The sequence below is a fragment of the Cetorhinus maximus genome, chromosome 12, assembly GCF_964194155.1.
Source record: "Cetorhinus maximus chromosome 12, sCetMax3.hap1.1, whole genome shotgun sequence".
NCBI lineage: Eukaryota > Metazoa > Chordata > Chondrichthyes > Lamniformes > Cetorhinidae > Cetorhinus > Cetorhinus maximus.
In genome coordinates this window covers 81,479,116-81,498,844 of record NC_135890.1, presented here as the reverse complement: position 1 = coordinate 81,498,844, position 19,729 = coordinate 81,479,116, and the positions used below count along the sequence as shown (strand labels likewise).

The following is a 19,729-nucleotide window of genomic DNA, read 5'->3' as shown; positions in this document are numbered from 1 at the left end:
AGGTTTACTGGGCAGTGATCAGGATCAGGAACCTTGGCTGATACCCCTTCTCCTACCTCATCTTTGGGGGATGTGATGACCAGTACATATTAAGGGTTTGAATCTGGGAACTGGCTGCTTTGTTGGAATCACATAATGAGCAATTAAGAGAGAATCATGGAGTGTAGAAGGGGGCCATTTGGTCCATTGAAGCTGTGTTGGCCCATTGAACCTGAGCTGGGCCTTGAAAGAGCTATCCAATTCGTCCCATTCACTTGCTCTTCACCATTGCCCTGCAATTTTTTTCCTGTTTTTAACTATATATCCACTTCCATTTTCAAAGTTAATACTGATTCCTATTCAACCTCCTTTCAGGCAGTGCATTCCAGATCATAACAACTTGCTACAGGAAAGAATTTCTCCTCATCTTCCCATCCCCTCACCCAAGCTTTTTAGCGATTACTTTAAAATCTGCGTCCCCTGGTTACCTACACCCCTGCCAGTTTCTCCCTATCCATTCTTATCAAGAATACCTCATAATATTGAACACCTCTATTGAATCTTCCCTTAGCTCTCTTTGTTCTAAGAAAAACAATTCCAGCTTCTCAACTTTCCACCTAAGTGAAGCCCCTCATCTATGGTACAATTTGAGTGAGCCTTCTCTGCGCACACAAAGACATTAATATCCTTCTGAAAGTGTGGTGCCCAGAATTGGTGCACAACAATGCTCTAGCTAAGGCCTAATTAATGATTTATTAAGGTTTAACATAACTTTTCTTTGCTTTTGTATTCTATTCTTCTGTTAATAAATCCAAGGATCCTGTATATTTTATTAACATTGACTTGTCCTGCCACCTTCAAAGTCTAGTTGTGTTTTAATTTACATCTGCATTCTCATGCTATGAGTAGGGTCTACACAGCTCTGCAGTCAGAGGGCAGTTAAGCACTAAGGATATCTTCCTGTTTATGTCTGCCCTTTATTTCTGAGATTTATTCCCCCTCCCAGTGGAGGCTGGATCAAAGCATAGGTAATTATATAGTGTCATGGTGTTAGCTTGCTGCTTCTCACCCCGGAGCCCCTGCCAACGACAGAGCCAGCCCCCATGGCTGTTGGGAGAGTGTTAGCTCACAAAATTATACATTCCTGAACCAGGCCCCTAGTGAAACCTGAAATTTTCTTGCAGAGACGATGCTGCTCAAGATTCTCTACCTTGTCAATCTTTAAACACTTAGCTACCATCTATACATTTTGAACATTTTTGTCCAAACCAGCTGTGAGCCATCTCCCCCTCTGGCACTGCACATTCCTACTAAAGAACCAGACTATTTCAGTTACTTTGCCAAAGGGCAGCCAAGCTTTTCTCAATGGGCTATTCATTTTTTTTTTTTGCAATCTTATTGTACCTGTCCCCCCAAGTTGTAAATGTCAGACCAGGTTGGGAGGGACTCAGATACCCACCTACAAATGACAGATACGTCATTGTGAGTCTCCATCTTAGAGCTGTAGCCTACAAACAGCTAACCCAGCACTGACATGATGGGACAAATGGTCTCCGTTTGTTCGGTACGATGCTATGATTATAAAGCTAACCTTACACTGGTCCCATAACAGAGATGTATGAATGTGCACCTATAACAATAAAATATAATAATGTACGTCTTCAGCCTTTTCCATAAATTTGTTAAATGGAAGGAAATGTTTCTGTAAACTACATGAAGTGATGAACAGTTTGCTGCAGAACAATTGAGGCAAAGAGACCAGATCAATTCTGGAGACCTGGCTGAATTAGCTGATCTCAGAAGGGCTGGCCTGGCCTCTCAGGCAGCCAAGGAAGATCCCTTGACACTATCTTGAAGAAGAGCAGGGAGATCCTCCAGGTGTCCTCACTAATAGCTATCTCTCAACCAACAGATTTCTAGCATCCATTAAGAGCAGATTATCTGGTCATTAGCACATTACTGATCTGGGGCCTTGCTGTGTGCCAATTGGCTGCAATGTTTCTTTCATTGCAACCAGTGATTCTACTTCAAAAGTACTTCATTGGCTGTAAAGCACTTTGGAATATCCTGAGTGATTTTAGAAATGTAAATTCTTTCTTTGTTCTAACTGGGAGAGTTTACATTGCCTTCTGTATCCATGGGATTATGGGGGATTAAACCAACCAGGATTCCATCCTGGATTGTAACCTAGTGAGCCCTGCTGAAGGTGCTCTCATACATGGACTTTGAGTATAGACGCATCTGTTGGGCCTGTTAGGCCTGGACTTGAGCAGGCTGTTGACATGCACACTGTGGCAAGGTACCAGAGGGTGACTGATGTTATGGAGTGGAGATGCAGATCAACCAAAAGTTAATTAAATGGCAGACCTCTCTCAAGTGGCTGATTGGCCTACTCCTGTTCCTAATGTTCCTAACCATACCCCAAAAAGGGCTTGATGACTTCGGGGAAAAATGGAGAAGGGTAAATCAATGGCGTTTGTTTAAGTTCAATTACTGCACTTATAGGCCTTCAAATTACTCCATGGGATACCACTGTAGGGCTGTTCATTTAAAGCTCTTCTGCACTATTTCAATCAAGGCAATATCTCATTGATCTTCAGAGCTATAGAGACGGTCTGCAGCACTTCAATCAAACGCAAATTTGTTTGAAGACAAGAAAAATGACCCTTTTTCTAATCCACGGCTTTGCATAGTCACATCATTGTTAATTAAGGGGAAGGAGGTTTTCTAAATATTACTGCTGCTCTCCTTTGATGTGTACAATATACATTATTACTGAAAGTAAATAATTTAGAGTGTGCACTACCTGTAACTTCGGTTCTCTCTAAGCTTAACATTGCTAACCCTGCTGTTTAAATTGCCTCAATGTAGAAATGTAGGCCTCAGCAGGGCTAATGCTGCTGAGTGCTTCTTCCAGTACACAGATTCCTGTACGCTGGGATAATCACATTCCTCGGGTGAAGCCGAGGCTTTTGCCACATTCCTTCTCTTTTTGGAAAATTTCCAAATGTCCTTGTAGCGGAACTCTGGACTTCAAAATTCAAACTGTTTTTTGAACTGTATGGGGGTTATGTGGCGGGGGTGGGGGTTGTTAGTGAGGGGAGTAGAGGGAAATTTCTATGAGGGATATGGAGAGAGTGTGAAAAATCTGCTTCAAAGAGAGAGAGAAGTACCCTTCAAAGAGTTTTCTGATGACTTATTTGTGTTCCTCACCCCTCAGGGCACTACACAAGTTATTCTGAACTCAGTGACCAGATGTTAACCTAAAAACATCGCTGGAGATCTGGGCAACTGTTTATAAATAACTCTTTCCTGTCTGGGTTGAATTATAGATTTTCAATGTGAAACAGCCGCTTGTGAAAGGTAGAATTCCTTCCAAATCAGAAAATTCATCCACTGCCTTCTTGACAATTGGGCAAAAGGCTTCATTTCCAAGATAACTTCATATGAGTTCAGGGACAGGGGACAGTGATGTTATCCTCACAGTGTGGCCTTGTTACAAGGGATTATAAAAAATGTAATCAGGAATCTTTGCCCAATTCACTTCTGAAAAGGGCATTGTGCCAAGTTATATCTGCACATTGCCCTAGTCATCACTTTCTGTTTAGGAAGCTATTCCATCATGTAAAATATCAATGTTAAATTCAGTCCTACCCTCATCCAATATCCACATATGTGTGCACTTTCTAGCAATGGTCACAGGTAACACACCCTTTAATTTTTTTTTGAGTGCGCAGGTGATTTGTTTTAAGTGTTTGGTCCCTTTAATTTTTTTTTTGCACAGTCACTCATGCGCAGTAACTTAAAGGGGCCGACTCGTGCACAACCTGCGCAGGAGGTTAGGTGCTGCGGTCAGGCACCTCAAAGCAAACAGATGGCGGCAATCGGCTGATTTTCACCTGATAACCTCAGGACTAGGCGTTGACGCTTAGTTGTAGCATCTTATAATCTGCCAAGTGAGCACAAACTGGGGACTGAGCCCCGAGTAACTCCATATCACTCCATAGCACATTTGTACACTGACCAGAGAGGAGGTGTTTTAGACACATTCAGGCTTTGCTCACAGATCCAGAAGAGATCAACCTCTGGAGTGAATTACAAACTGTAAAATTGCATGGTTCAGATTTTGAAACTACGAGAATGTCTCCCTATATCGTATGAAGCTTGTATTCCCTTGTGTATGGGAGATGAAGGGGTGACTTAATTGAGGTGTTTAAGATAATTAAAGAATTTGATAGGGTAGATAGAGAGCAACTATTTCCTCTGGTGGGAGAGTCCAGAACAGGGGGGTGTAACTTTAAAATTAGAGCCAGGCTGTTCATGAGAGATTGTGGAAGCTTCTCCCTTCCAAAAGCTGTAGAGATTAGGTCAATTGAAAATACCAGAACTGAGTTTAACCGATTTTTTGTTAGGTATGGTTACGCTAGTTACGACACAGATCAACCATGATCTGATCCAATGGCAGATCAGCGCAAAAGACTGAATGGCCTACTTGTCCTGTTCCTTTATTATACGCGTATATAATACATATTTTACATGATGGGATAGCTTTCCAAACCTGTCTCTAACAGAAAGTAGCGACTAGGGCAATGTGCAGATGTAACTTGACACAATGAGCTTTTCAGATGAGAATTGGGCAAAGATTCCTGATTACACTTTTTATAATCCCTTGTAACAAGGCCTAGCCAGCGACACCCACACCCCAAGAAAGAATAAAAACAAATATAGATATCACCACTTACAAATAAAAATACAGATAGATATCATCTATTACAAGGCTGTCATACTTCAAAATTCACATTTTGTTATAGAGGTAAAATAGATTTTTTAAAAAGCCAATCATTGGTCTACACTCTGAAATTTATGACTAGCAAACAAGTGCACTGTAAGTGACCTCAGTAGGCAATGCACCTCTAAGTCGTGTCACTTCCAGAGTTTGTTAATCGATTCTAGATGCAGGAGCAGAGCCTGGAGGGTGACTAAAAGATCTCCTCTGGTGGTCAGCCTATAAATACACCACATGGTGATAATCACAGGGTTTAAAGGTGTATTGTCTGTTGTGCTCACTTAGGAGTGCCACCGGCTATGTAACCAGCTGATACAAAGTTTAAAAAAAAGAACTTGCATTTATTTAGCGTCTTTCACAACCTCAGGATGACCAAAGAGCTTTATAGCCATTTTTTTAAAGAAAAACGTTGTCGCTGTTGTAGCATTGGCAGCACAGCAAGAAAATCTGCGCACAGCAAGTCCCCACAAACAGAATTGTGATAATAACCATAACCAGGTAATCTGTTTTTGTGGTGTCGGTTGAGGGATAAATATTGGCGAGGACATTGTGGAGAATTCCCCTGCTCTACTTCGAATAGTGCCATGTCATCATCTTCTGAAAACACTAACCCGTGCTGAGCTACACTTCCTTAGCTGCCAACATCATCAGTCTGTTCTAACTCACATGGAGAACAGTGGTGGTCAACAGGCTTCGTGAAACAATTGCAGGGCGTCACAAATAAGGCCTGATCCTCTTTTCGTCAATGCTGTAACATGGACATGGAAACAGGTTGTTTTTTTTATCCTGATCGCTTACACTAACCTTCCCCCCAGCAACCCCTCTGCTTCCCCCCAATCTGCTTCCAGCTCAGGAACACAGGAGTAAATTGCACACCCCCTGCTGCCAAATGGACTGAGATGAGTTGCCCGTCATCTTCCTTACTTATTCCTTTGGCTATTGAGCTGTTTTATGATCTTTTGCATAAGGGTGCTGTGGTATAGCATTAATCAATGCCAGAATGGTCTCCTCGACTCGCTTTCAAGTGCCTCAGGGGAACAGAGAGGAATTTTCCAGGTTTTTTCCCCACCAATTGCCCTGTTTTTTAATCTTTTTTTTTTTGCCACTGCCAGGAGAATGGCATGACTTTCCTGTGGGGTGGGAAGCGTATATATTGTGAAACACAAGGAACTGAAATTCTGTAGAACGGCCTGAATGCACCAGAGGGTTTTTTCTCTTGTCCTCCAATGTTTGTCCATTTGTATAATTCCCTTACCACAACTGCACACGGGTTTGTCATGAGGATGGCAGCAGGACACAAGGATTCAGTCTTGGGCTGATAAGCGACAGGTAACATCCATGCCACACGAGTGCCAGGCAATGACCATGTCCAACAAGAGAAAATCCAACCATCTCCCCATGGCATTCAATGGAATTTCCATCACTGAATTCCCCACTATCAACATCCTGGGAGTCACCATTGACCTGAAACTTAACTGGACTTGCCATATAAATACTGTGGCTACAAAAGCAGGTTAGAGGCTGGTGGTCTGTGGCAAGTCACTCACCTCCTGACTCCCCAAAACCTGTCCACCATCTACAAGGCACAAGTCAGTAGTGTGATGGAATACTTTCCATTTGCCTGGATGAGAATGGTTTTAAAAATACTCAAGAAGCTCAATACCATCGCAAGACAAAGCAGCCTGCTTGATTGGCACCCTATCCACCTACTTAAACATTCACTCCCTCCACCACTCAGTAGCAGCAGTGTGTCCCATGCATGAGATGTGCTGCAGCATCACCAAGGCTCCTTCAACAGGACCTTCCAAACTTGCAACCTCTACCACCTAGAAGGACAAAGGCAGCAGACACATGGGAACACCACCACCTGCAAGTTCCCCTTTAAGTCACTCACCATCCTAACTTGGAAATATATCGTTGTTCCTTCACTGTCATGGGGTCAAAATCCTGGAACTCCTTCCCTAACAGTGCAGTGGGTGTACCTACACCACATGGACTGCAGCGGTTCAAGAAGGCAGCTCACCACCACCTTCTCAAGGGCAGCTAGGGATGGGCAATAAATGCTGGCCCAGCCAGCGATGCCCATATCCCATGAAAGAATAAATTTTTAGACAGTGTATTTTACTTGATATTCACCTGATTAGTGCAATGCGTGCTGAATTTATATCTTCAGACATACCATTACCATTCCTAAAATCAACCCTGCTTTCCCTCAATGAGTAACTGTGCCTTTTTTTCAGAAAATAAAGTTGCCCTCCATCATCACTTTCCATGTCATGAATGACTTTCAAGTGCTTATAAAACATGGTCCTTATTTCCACCATTTCAGCCCTGTCATTACAGTGGATATAATGAAAGCCTTCACGCTCCAATTCTGCAGAATGAATCTCGGTTCCTGCTGCAAGTTTTAACACCCTGAACGACTAGTCTGTTCATGACTTTGAAATGGCTTGGAAAGTACAATAATTCATATTCAAAAGTAACCTTGATTTTTGCAAGATTAGTGTTGAGCTCCACCCAGCTTCTTTTTTAAAAATACAGGAAATGTTGTCTTACCTGCGGTGCAAACATAATTCATTTACTTAAAGGGGCAACTTTCTCCCCTTTAGGAAACTACAATGTATTTATCAAAAGAGAGGATAATGCCCTGTTAATTTTTTTAAAACGTAATATGATTGCCTAATGGTGTATATGGGTTGGGCTGTGAATGGACCTCCTCTACACTTAGGCTACATTCAAATTTATGTCCATTTGCTAACATATCTCTTAATCTAAGTAGCAGATGTGTGGCTTTCAATATCTGTTATATTGGTGCTGCGTGCTGACAAATTGTTTTGCAATTCTCCCAGGTAGGTTAGAAAGTGGAAGCGAGTGCAATCATTTGATTGCATCGCCAACCGCAATGATTATAAATTTCCTTTGATGGCTCCCTGAGTTTATCTAGCCAGTTTTCTGTCATGGAAGATCAGAATGCTCTCGGGTACGATCCCTCACTGTGGCGAGTTATAGCAGATCTCATCCCGGAGCTGTGGTTGAGTCAGTGGAGCAGTGCCATTCTCCGTCCCAACAACTCTCCCATCTCTGGGGTTAGAAAAGAGAGGATTGGCCACGATTCCTGTTCTCCCCTCCCTGCGTGGCCATAGAACGAGGTAGGGATCAGGCTCAGCAGTGATGCCCTGAATAGTCTGATAACATTCACTGTTAAGGCTCATCCATGAATAATTGTCATTTGAATTAACACTGAGGAGCGCCACACCAACAAGATGCCGGTACCTTTAAGAGACTGAGGAAGTGACAAATTTGGTGATGAATAATTGGAACAATTGACCCAATTGCAACAATTGATGAACAAAAGGAGCAAGACCTTTAGAATTCCAGGAGATCAGGGCTGCATTGAGGTGTGGTTCACTGTATTAGCAACTCTTTATTGGCGTTCCTAACTCCAAAAATGGCCTCTTAAGTGCTCACAGCTATCGTTTTCCAGAATCGACGAATTCACTGAGCTCGATGGACCTACCTGGCACAAGCTGGGTGGAATACCAGTGGGTCAATAGTATTTGAATAAGATTGCTTGGACCAGGTTACGGTGAGGCTTTAGTGTAGAGAAATGTCCTGGTGTCTTTTGGAGAGACATAGCAGGATACAGACATCGGACCAAAGAGAAAGGGTGTCCAAAGGCTTGATCAGAGATGGGTTTTATTGTAGAGATTTAAAGGAGGGTGGTGAGGTAAAGGAGTTTGGGGAGGGAATTCCAGAGAATGGGACCTGAGCAACCGAAAGCCAAGCTGCCAATGGGGGCGAGAGGCTGTGCAAGAGGAGGAATGGTGAGTTCAGAAGCAGGGTTGTAATGCTGGAGGAAATTACATAAGAAATTACAAGGCCCAGGAGGGAACTGTGCCAAGGACATGAACTTTAAATTTGAGACTTCTGTGGTTTGGGAAGTCATAACAGGTGATGAAGGAGTGGTGCAGGATTAGGTGTGAGAAGCAGAATTTTGAGTGAGCTGCAATTTGCGGAGGGAGAAAGATGAGAAACCAGCAAGGAGAGTTTTGGAGTAGGGTGTCGAGGTAAATGAAGACATGAATGAGAGTTTCGTAAAGCAGCAGGCAAAAGATGACTTCACTCTGTATGCCAGGAACACCAATACAGATTTTAAAAATACCGTAGATGTCAGTGTACGAGATGCCCTTTGAAAAATCCCTCCTAAAACAGGGGTCGACTTATAAGCCGGGTACAAAAGTGAAGCCGCCAGCGTGGGTGTGGGTGGCCGTCATTTTGAAATGTCATCAGCATCCCACACAAATAGTGCATCTTCGCAACACAGCTCGTGTCACTTGCTTGATCGCTTGCACCCAGTTTTAAGGTATTGGTAAGTAAACATGGGGCTGAATCTTCTGGTCGGCGGGCCCAACACGCCGATGCGTAAAATGACACGCGGTGACGTTGGGCGTGCCTCCCAACGTCACCTCGATATTAAGGAAGTAATTGAAGTAGTTCAGAACGCTGCCCATCCAACCTTAAGGTTGGCGAGCAGGTGAAAAGCCCGAGCGGCATTCACGTTTTTCAGGAAGCCTCATCCACGGGCGGGAAGCTTTTATAAAATAAATTCGTACATTTTCCCACCTTTTACAAACATGTCCCAACCCGTGTGACACAGTCACTTGAGGGGACATGTTTGAATAAATTTTTAAATCTACTCTATTATTTCTCATAACCATTCAATCTCCCTGAGGCAGTTCCATGAGCGCAGGCGCCGACTCTCCCTCCTCCCCCCCGCCCGCCCGGGTTAAATGGCAGCACGCAGCCAATCAAGGGCAGCGATTGGCTCCGCGCCCGCTCCCGCCCAGCCCACCCCATCCGCCATAGGACAAGTCCAAACAATGCATTTGTGGGATGAAAAATTGAGGCTGACTACTAATGTGAGTATAGTCTGTCGTGGCTGAAAAGGGGGTTGCAAGTATGTGCAAAAACATGGTTTTTGGGGCCGGAAAAATGGGTTCATCTTATTTGCCCTGTTGACTTTTAAAGGCCGCGGTTTACGGTGGTGTTTTGCATCATGTCCTCACGTAATAGTTTGTACCAGCTGTTACCCTAGTTTTGTTTATTGCAACCTTGTATTCCACAAACAAAACTATTTCTTGCGCAAATTTGTGCCAGTAACCAAAGGTACAGCCTTGAATCATAGAACTAGAATGGGAAGGTCACAAGGAAGTAAAGAATATTATGCTTTTTTAAGAAAGCTATGAGGTTGGGTTTGAGTTCACTTTCTCAGCCTTGTATGTTACCTGAAACCTTTTTTTTTGAGCATGATTACAGCCTCAGAGCATACTCCCAAGCCATCCTGCCCTGTGTCCTGTGAAGTTGGTGGAAATACGTGATCAGGATACAGTATAATTTGAACAGCATTTAGTACTGGACTATGTATTTACCCGTGGCTGATATGACATCAAAGGCTTGTCCAGTTTTCTGCTAGTAATCTGATTGTGCCATGTGCATACAAATTGGGGCCTCAAATCATTTTATAGCAGTCATTATGACAGGCAGGCCAAGTCTTGCGGTTGTTTACCTCATACCTTTGATATTTACTCTGCTCTTACTTAAATCTATGGTTGAGGCCTAGTAGGGAGGGTTCTTGGTCACTTAACAGAAAACAAATGGTACTGACCTTTATTTGTGGAAAATCTCTGTCACTGAGGCAGTCACAATGATGCAGTGTTTAGGAACTGTGGAGCAGAGAAAGAGAGGGTTGAGATTCTGTCATTTTTGATGTCAAAGGTCATGGGACTGTTTACTTCCTCTTCTTTCTTATTGGCTGCCAAGCGTTAGAATGTTTATTTGTCTCTTTCTTTTGTACTCTGATTTAAAATAAGTTCAAACGTTTGTTGACCACAGGGTTTGTAGAGTTGAATCTTTACTTGCCAAACAGAATAATGGACTAATGGACTAAATTTTCAAAAGGAAAGAAATGTGGTTGTTTTTATGTTTGTGTACTAAAAATATTTTTCTTGCTGTGCTGACTGCTTTCTGTCCAGGACTTAAAGTCCTGAACTTATTTTTTGGAAGAGACAGGAATTATTTTCTGTAATGCAACATTTTGATTTCCATTATGCTTGTCAGTTTCTCCTTTTTGCACCGAAAGGTAATAATTCAAATTGCATTGAAATATGTCTCTATGCTTTGCACAGATGTAGTTGCATGAGTCCCAGATGCTGTCCAGTGCTATGTCTAAATCTTCAGATGCGAGGATAAGTGGACTTTTTGAGCCTGAAGCTGTCTCCACCGCCCCACTCACTTTGCCAGCACGTGTTCACTGTTCAGCAGTGGGCTCAGAGTGTCGATCAGGAAAGGACATTTGGTTGATTTACTCCCAGAGCCTTCCTCCTCCTACGTAGCTTAAGGCTTGCCTCCTGACACCCCACCAAGATGACCAGACTGAGTGACCTATTACTAGCAAGCTTACTTAGTACCTGAGCTATTAGAAGGCAATATCGCATTATTTGTATGTGATATTTTAACCAAAAACAATTTTCCTTTGCCTTTTCACCAAGCCAGCAACAAAATTCACTAAACGTTTTTTGTTTGTTGCTTTTTAACTTATTTTTTAATGTTATTATTCTCTCCTCCTTTCCTGAATGCATTGGTTCCTTTCTTTGGCTCTTTGGTCACCTAGCCAGTCATTATTTAAGAACCAACCTTCACAGTGCGTGCCAACAAGCCATCTTATTGCATGGGCATCACAGTTGAACCTGACTCAATTTCAGTTGGTACCAATGGACGCACCATTATTGCCATCCTGGCTGTGATCAGTTAACACCACACGGACAGCGTTCAAACCAGGGAGTTCTCTGCGTGATATCTTTGCAGGAAAAGAAAGAGACAGTGTGCCACATGGAAAGTCAAATACCAACTGAAACTAGTTTAATCCGGTTTTTGCTATATATACATACACACACAAATAGCCACAAGAGGGTGCTATTACACATTTACACTCCTCCCTCCTTAATGAGAAAGTACACAATATTCAAATTCCATGCAACTTATGTACATTTTGTTTATTAACAAATAAAACTTAACCACTGGTTTCCTATTCCTAAGAGGATACCTCCTTTCTTGACCCAAACTTTCAGAACTTGAGGAAGGACCTTGACCCATCTGGGCCTGAGTCTAAGGCAAAGTTTACATCTGATCAGAAAAAACCATCTTCCCTGTTGGACTCTACCTCAGATGAGGATGTTAATCCAAACATTGCATTGGCATTATAATGATCTTCCAGTCATCTGTATTTAATGTTGCACTGATAAGCAAACAAAATCAAAGCCCACCTCTGCATTAGGGCTGCAGCTAAAGTTTGTACCAGAGACTTTAGATTCAAAATAACCCTGAGTGGCTTATGATTAGTTTGGAATGTGAAACTGCGACCATACAAGTATTTGTGAAACCTTCTTACGTGAAAAATCAAACACCATGCTTCCCTTTCAATATGAGCACAATTCTGCTCACTGGCCCTGAAGGTGCGTGAGGCAAATGCAATTGGTCTCTCCTCACCATTACCCAATACATGAGAGATCGTTGCTCCTACTATGTATGGAGAGGCATCACATGCTAGCTTAATCTTTTTGGACACATCATAATGTGCAAACATTGTACCATCTACCAATTGACTTTTACACAACTGGAATACCTTGTCACCATCCCTGGTCCAATTCCATGGAAGACCCCTCCTCAAAAATTCATTCAATGGGTGCAGTAACGTTGCTACATTTGGTATGAATTTACTGTAGTAATTCACTAAGCCCAAAAAGGATCTGAGCTCAGAGATATTCTGAGGGTGAGGCACATTTCTTGGTTGAACCTTACTCTTGGTAGGATGTATCCCATCTTTGTCTACCCTTTGACCCAAAAGCTCTACAGAATTTTGAAACATTTCGCAATGAACTCCATGCTTTTCCAAATATTGGAGCACCTTTTTCAGCCTGTCACCATGGGCCTGCCCTATTTGGAGCTGAAGTAAACATGTCACCCAAACCGCACCCTGCTCCCTGAATTCCTCACAGAATTTGGTTCATCTCTCCTTGGGAAAATTCTGGGGACTAAAGAAACACCAAAAGGCAGCCTATGAAACTGAAAATGGCCCATGTGTGTATTAATAGTCAAATGTGACTTGGACTCATCATCTAAACCAAGTTGCAAATAAGCATTTGTCAGGTCAAACTTTTGAAAAAAATCTGGCCTTCTGACAAGGTTGTGAACAAATCCTCCACATTTGGCAAGGCATCAGGTGGATCACATCCTAGTACCTGATTTGTGGTTATCTTATCATCACCACATTTTCTTACACTACCATCTGACTTTGGTTCTGCCACTATGGGAGTAGCCCAATTACACTGTTCTACTTTAGAGATAATGTTCTCAGTCTCAAATCTTTTCGGTTCTTGCTCTACTTTCTCCCTTCAAGGATAGGGTACTGGACGAGGCCTGCAATAAACTAGTCTTGCATTCCTCTGGACCCGTATGTTGGGGCCTTATATCCTTGAATCAGTTTGCCTGTTTCACTAAACACCTGAGAGTACGTGGCAATCATGTCTTCTTGTGTTGTGAATTTTGCGAAGAAGCTTGTTCCAATTGAGCTTACGTGCTGTTAACCAGTTTGTTCCTAACAAGGCTGGTCTTTCACCCTTCGCCACAATGATGGGCAATTTTGCACATTGCTCCTTGTATGTGACTGGAACTGACACACTTCCCATTATGGGTATTTTCTCTCCTCTATAACTTCATAATTCTATGTGTGATTTTCCAGCTGACGATGACTCAAATTTTCACGGCATAGTGATTCGGGAATCATGCTGACTGACGCACCTGTGTTGCCCTCCATGTTTACCGGTGCTCCATCCAGCACAACTTGAATTGCAATGCCCTGCGAATTTCCGCTGGACACCTTTGTGCTTCGGACTGTATGAATCTCAACCAACCCCTCACTGACCTGTTGATGTTCAACAACTGACTGCTGTTTCCTCCAGCCAACGTTTTCTCCGTTTACATTCTTTTGACCTGCCTTGGCGAGGTGACCTTTCTTGCAGCTGTTAGCACCCTGCCTTCAGAAATGGCCAATTCTGTGCCCCATGTTGATCCAGCAGGGGCATCAGGAATTTTTAGTACCTCTGCTCCTACTAACAGCTGTCGTGAGGGCCTTCTGCTTACTCAGTTGCAACTTATTTACATCAGCAGATGACTGGCAGTTGTTAATTCTGGCTTCTCTTGAGTCATGTTCTGCCATGTCCATGGACGATGCTGTTAGGCAGTGTCAGCAATTTACTGCAAATGCATTCACTTTTTAATCCACAAACAAATATGTCCCAAAACGCTGTCTTTTGAAATTCTCCAAAATTACAATGAATGGATAGCTTTTTCAAAGCCACGATAAAGACTCCGATGTCATCACTGGGCAACTGATAGCTTTCTGCAGTGTTGACCAAGCTTACACAAAATGTCCGACAACAGCGTGTCTTTTGGCTTTATTGCGGTGTGCAAATCCTTGAGTGTTTCATACATTTCTGGGCCTGCTTCTATCAAAAAGATCGTGTTTTTCCTTTCCCCCACTGCCCGATTGACAGTCAGATTATCAGGAACATCAAGGATATCATTAGCAGTGAAATATATCTCTAGCCACTCCACATATGCACCGAAAGACTCTTGGTCATGACCAAACTCTCCCAGTAGACCAATAATACCTGTTGGTGCATCTTCGAAGTTCAGTCCGCCCACATGTACAAATAGCCTTTCACTAAGACTTGATTTTTAAAATAATTTATCAGCAAAAACAAAACTCAGCAGTTCCTCTGTTGGTTTGCTGGAAGCTTCTCCAACCAAATTTGTTCAGCTGGAGAATCCAAAATCCTGTGATATCTTTGCAGGACAGGAAAGAGACAGTGTGCCACGTGGAAAGTTGAGTACCTACTGAAACAAGTTTACTCCAGTTTTGGATATACACACATACATACACACGTACACAGACAATTGGCCACCAGATGGTGTTATCACATTATTACACCCTGATCTCCAAAGTTCAACTGGTCACTCAAAGTTCTTCCATCCATTAGGAGAGTGAATCATTGGAGAGGGAACAGACAGGAGAATTTATACTGTAAACAGCAGCATCATAGTGGAGGAACAAATACCATGAATAGTAAGGATTTAAACCATCAGATCACCTATTTACACAATTAACTGCCAAAGTTATTTCAAATATTCAGTTGTTATTTCAAATACTCAGTTGTTACAACATTCCTGCTGGACTTTTTGTAATGTGTCTTGCCCGCAATATATACTTCAATATGGATTCAGAAAACAAAGCTCTAGAGCACATCTCTACTAACCATCATCAATATAAATAGTATCATTCACTGTAAAATGTCTTTGTTAAGAGGATTGGATTGTGTCATACTTAGTTACTCCATTGGCTTTTGACCTCAGAAGTCTAGGTTCCAATTTAGCACAGACTAATGGGAAGAAAGTTTCTTCTCTCAACTGTAACAATCCTACACAAAATGAGTTAGAGCAGTAGCGCCCAATAAGAACTTGATTGAGAAGAATTAATTTGAATTTATATAGCATTTATATAGCATCTTTCACACCTTAAGGAGGTCCCAGAGTGCATTGTGCTCAATGGTGTTACATTTGAAATATAGTCACTCTCGTAACCAACTTGCGAATTGGATGGTCCAATAAACAGCAAGTGAATGGATGGCAGTTAATCTCTTTTGGTGGTGCTGGTTGAGGGGTAAATGTTAGGTGAGACATGAGGAAAGGTTCCTGTTCTTCCCTTTCAAATTCTTAGATTATCCTGAACAGGCAGATGGAGACTCCAGTTTAATATCTCATCCAAAACATGGCACTTCCAACATTGCTGCTGCTCCTCAGCAGCAATGTGTCAGTTTAGATCATGTACTCGATCCCTAGCGTGGTGTCAGCGCACAACTGTACTGGCTTCAGCACTAACTCCAAACCCTCACACCACTAAGGAAGAGGGCGCTTTCCTCTGCATCTGCCCCATGCTCTATCTGTATCCGACGCGAGGTGCAAAAAATGATGAAATATTATAACTGTGCAACATGAACATCCTTCACCTTGAGGAACCTCAGAAGCATTGTCTCCGTCCCTCCTGTCACCACCCCCACCCCCAACCTTCTACTGCCAAAAATCGGTTAAATTCCCTGGGAGTGTGTTTGAGGAGTTACACTCCTCACAACAAATGGAAGAACCAGCGAGAGGCATCAAGTGCTTGCAATACTGCGCCTCACAAGACTGATTCATTCTCAGTCAGAACTCTTTCCCCACCACCACCGCCCCATGACCCCCAGGCATTGCATCCCGCAATTGGACGGAATCGAACATTTCATAAAGAATTTAAGAAGTAGCTCCTGAACGCTGTTGGATATGTTGAGCCTTGTTCTATGATTCTGGAGCAAGCACCAAATATATTATTGGTAATTATTTTTAGTTAAGCCCAGACAAGAATTGAACGAGATGATGCGTGAAGTACCCAGCTGGAGACGTCCCCTTGGGTCCCATCAGCTAACTGTCAAGCTTGCATGATTTATGTTCTGACGTCCTTTATCATTTCTTTTGAACAGCTTTTTGATTTTTCATCCGGCTGCCAGGGCTCGGCGTCAGGTTGTCTGTAGCGATCACACAACTGTCCTGCTCTGTAACATGGTGCTTTATGCCAGCTCCTTATGTGGCTATGCCAGGGATGATCCTGGTTACATCCTCGATTCCCCCGGCCCTAAGCAGATTTCATTCCATTCGGGATAAGGAACAAACTTGCATTTATGTAGCACTTTTTGCAATCGCAGGACTCCCTCAAGAGCTTTACCACCAATTATGTACTTTTGAAGTGTAGTCACTGTGGTAAGGTAGGAATAATGATGGCTGGTTTGGGAGAATCTGCTGTTCTCTGGAGATATTAGGTATTGTTTATACTGTTCCAGCTCAAGCCGCAGCTGGATGGGAGCTAGGTTCCTATCTGTGAATGTTGATTAAAAACATTGGTGGAAGGGGAGGGGTGGTGATTTAGATATGCAAATTGATGCCTTGTGGTGTGATTGACATTCAGCTATATTGGTATTTATCATGCTAAGGATAACCAATGGCCACCAAGAAGATGGAGAACCCCTTAACCCTGCATCTGCTGCAGGATTCTTTGTTGAACTTGCTGAGTATGTTCGACTGTTGTTAAATCGGTGCTAACTTGAGTTTGTGGAACCGTCTGCAGCTATTTTCTGGCAAACCCACCCCCCCATGTTCTGTGGTTTCTCCCTTCCCCCTAAATGTTATGGGGCAGCTCACTGTTTAATAAAAATGATCCCGTGGCATGTCCGATTTATAGGACATGCAGTAATATCAGTGCCGTCTGCATTGCTGGGAGAAGATCGGAAGCAGTAATTTATTAAATGGCACTAAAAGTTTAAGCATTAAAATGAGACCTCTCTCCGACTGTGGCCTTTCTGCTTTGCTGCTTTTATATGAGAAAAAGGTTTTCATATGTTCTGTGACTGAGAGGGGAAGAAATAAATTCACCTTAAATGTCCCATGACATATAAAGTGCTTTCCCCTCATTTGCATTGCTCCTGACATAAATAACTTTGAAAGGCAACTGAAAAAGTGGCCTTCCAGGGGTACTTAAAACACTCAACGCCAGAGAAATTCTAAATCTGACACAGCACTTCAAGTTAAACCTGCGAAGCAGGAGAAGGGGAGGCAGGTTCAAAGGGAAATTCGGGGCTGGTGTCAGAAAGGCCTTCACATCTGTTCACTCTTTTAAGGGACCTTTCACTTTACAAAATGACACTGACAAACCTGTGCTTAGTGTCCACTTCTCATTGCACTGAGAAGGTGAATGTGGACCACCTAAGGGAAAGACTCACGTTTACATAGCGCCTTTCATGGCCTCAAAGTGTCCCAAGCACATTCCAGCCAATGGCTTTTGTCTTTTTTTATGGTTGAGTTTGTTGTTAGATGTACCCTCCTAGCTCTTTTGTTTGGTAATTGGTTGATATCCCTGAGACAACACATTGTCTCTTCATTGGCTATTTTAGAAAAGGCATATTTTTGTCAAGTTTCTATAGTAACTCATTATGTTCAGGTGTCTGACCTACAGGTCTGCGGTGGTTGCTGGTGGTGTTGGTGGTGAATCCTGGCTGAGACATTCTGGATCTAGAAAAGCAGCCAAGGAAACAAAGAGTTCAAAATATATTGCTGCATTAGATGACTGTACTCCCCCCAACCCCCACCTTCCTTTCAAGGCTTTAACATTGGGAGCAATGGAAATTCTGTTTTATTCTTTCATGGGGTGTGAGTGTCACTGGCCTCACCAGCATTTATTGCCCTAGTTGCCCTTGAGAAGGTGGGGGTGAGCTGCCGCCTTGAACCGCTGCAGTCCGTGTGGTGCAAATACACCCACAGTACTGTTAGGGAGGGAGTTCCAGGATTTTGACCCAACGACAGTGAAGGAATGGCGATCTATTTCCAAGTCAGGATGATGGGTGACTTGGAGGGGAACTTCCAGGTGGTGGTGTTCCCATGTATCTGCTGCCCTTGTCCTTCTAGATCAGGGGTGGGGAACCTTTTTCTTATCAAGGGCTACTCACACATAGACAAAATCATTCACGGGCCACACGCACATCAAAACCAACTTAATTATTTTTCAGAGAGAATACAGAAATGTTCAACTCACCCATGGCTTTAATGTGATCACTGAGTTTATTTTTCCTTAATGAGTCTTGTTATTATAGATTCTAAGCCATTTACAAGGACTGGTACTTTGGTCTGCATTACTGCTGCTTCCAAACCTCCTGCCCATCACTGCTGTGTTTGCCAGTATCTACTCAATAACAACAATTGGCCTGGATGGGGAAGCAACAGACACCGGGACACCTCTCACCTGGGAAACCTGTCACCTGGGACTATCCTGGGACACCTCTCGCCCGGAACTATCCCGGGACACCTCTCGCCCGGGACACCTCTCGCCCGGGACTATCTCGGGACACCTCTCGCCAGGGACTATCCCGGGACACCTCTCGCCCGGGACTATCCCGGGACACCTCTCGCCAGGGACACCTCTCACCTGGGACTGTCCAAGAGCATCACTCAAAGGGGTTTAGACTGAAGGGAGATTGGACCGGGAACAGTTCACTTTTTGCTCGTGTGTCACTTCCAATCGTTAGCTTCTCGGTGTCGTCGTTGGTTTCAGTCCCGTTCCCAGATTGGTTCTCTGGGGTTTGGTGTTTTGAAATTAGTTCCCATCTCTGTCCAAAGCAAAGGAACTAAGTAACCAACAAATGAGCTAAAGTAACACCATCTCCACAAGTGCCTGAGTAACTGGTTTCTCAGAATGGTTTGTCCACTCTTTGTTAAGGATCCGGATATCGAATATTCCGAGAAGGGGGATATTGTCCTCTCGAATCTCCTGCCTGAACTATTTGTGCTGCACTTTTCCCTTTCTGGCTGCGTATTTCAACTAAGTAGCCCCACAGTGACTGTTAACCTTCACTCAGTAAATGGTGGAGACGTATGCATCATATACGCGTGACTTTTAAAACAAAATCTGACTGTGGATCAGATGAAAAAGTACAATGGGCTGCATCCAGCCTCTGGACTTGGGGTACCCCATCCCTATTGTAGGTGGGAGAGTTTGTGGGTTTGGAAGGTGCTGTCTAAAGAGCCTTGGTGAGTTGCTGCAGTGCATCTTGTAGATGGTACACACTGTTGATGCTGTACGTCAGTGGTGGAGGGAGTGAATTTTGAAGGTGGTGGGTGGGGTGCCAATCAAGTGAGTTGCTTTATCCTGGTTGGTGTCGAGCTTCTTGAGTATTGTTGGAGCTACACTCATCCAGGCAAGTGGGGAGTATGAGGGGAAATTACTTTAAGCAACCCTTTTGATAACTGTTCTCCAGTTACAATTTGCAC

General features: G+C 43.2%; 1 protein-coding gene and 1 long non-coding RNA gene across 3 annotated transcripts in view; one reads left to right on the top strand and one right to left on the bottom strand.

Moving 5' to 3' along the window:
- The window catches only part of LOC144687108 (uncharacterized), a 45,735-nt gene extending 35,190 nt beyond the window's left edge, over window positions 1–10,545 (bottom strand). The window contains exon 1 of the long non-coding RNA XR_013578063.1: window positions 10,431–10,545. This is a non-coding gene — a long non-coding RNA (uncharacterized LOC144687108). The remainder of the gene's footprint in view (window positions 1–10,430) is intronic.
- Window positions 1–19,729, top strand: part of znrf3 (zinc and ring finger 3) — a 262,802-nt gene that overhangs the window by 73,827 nt on the left and 169,246 nt on the right. The gene's annotated exons all lie outside the window — the stretch shown is intronic.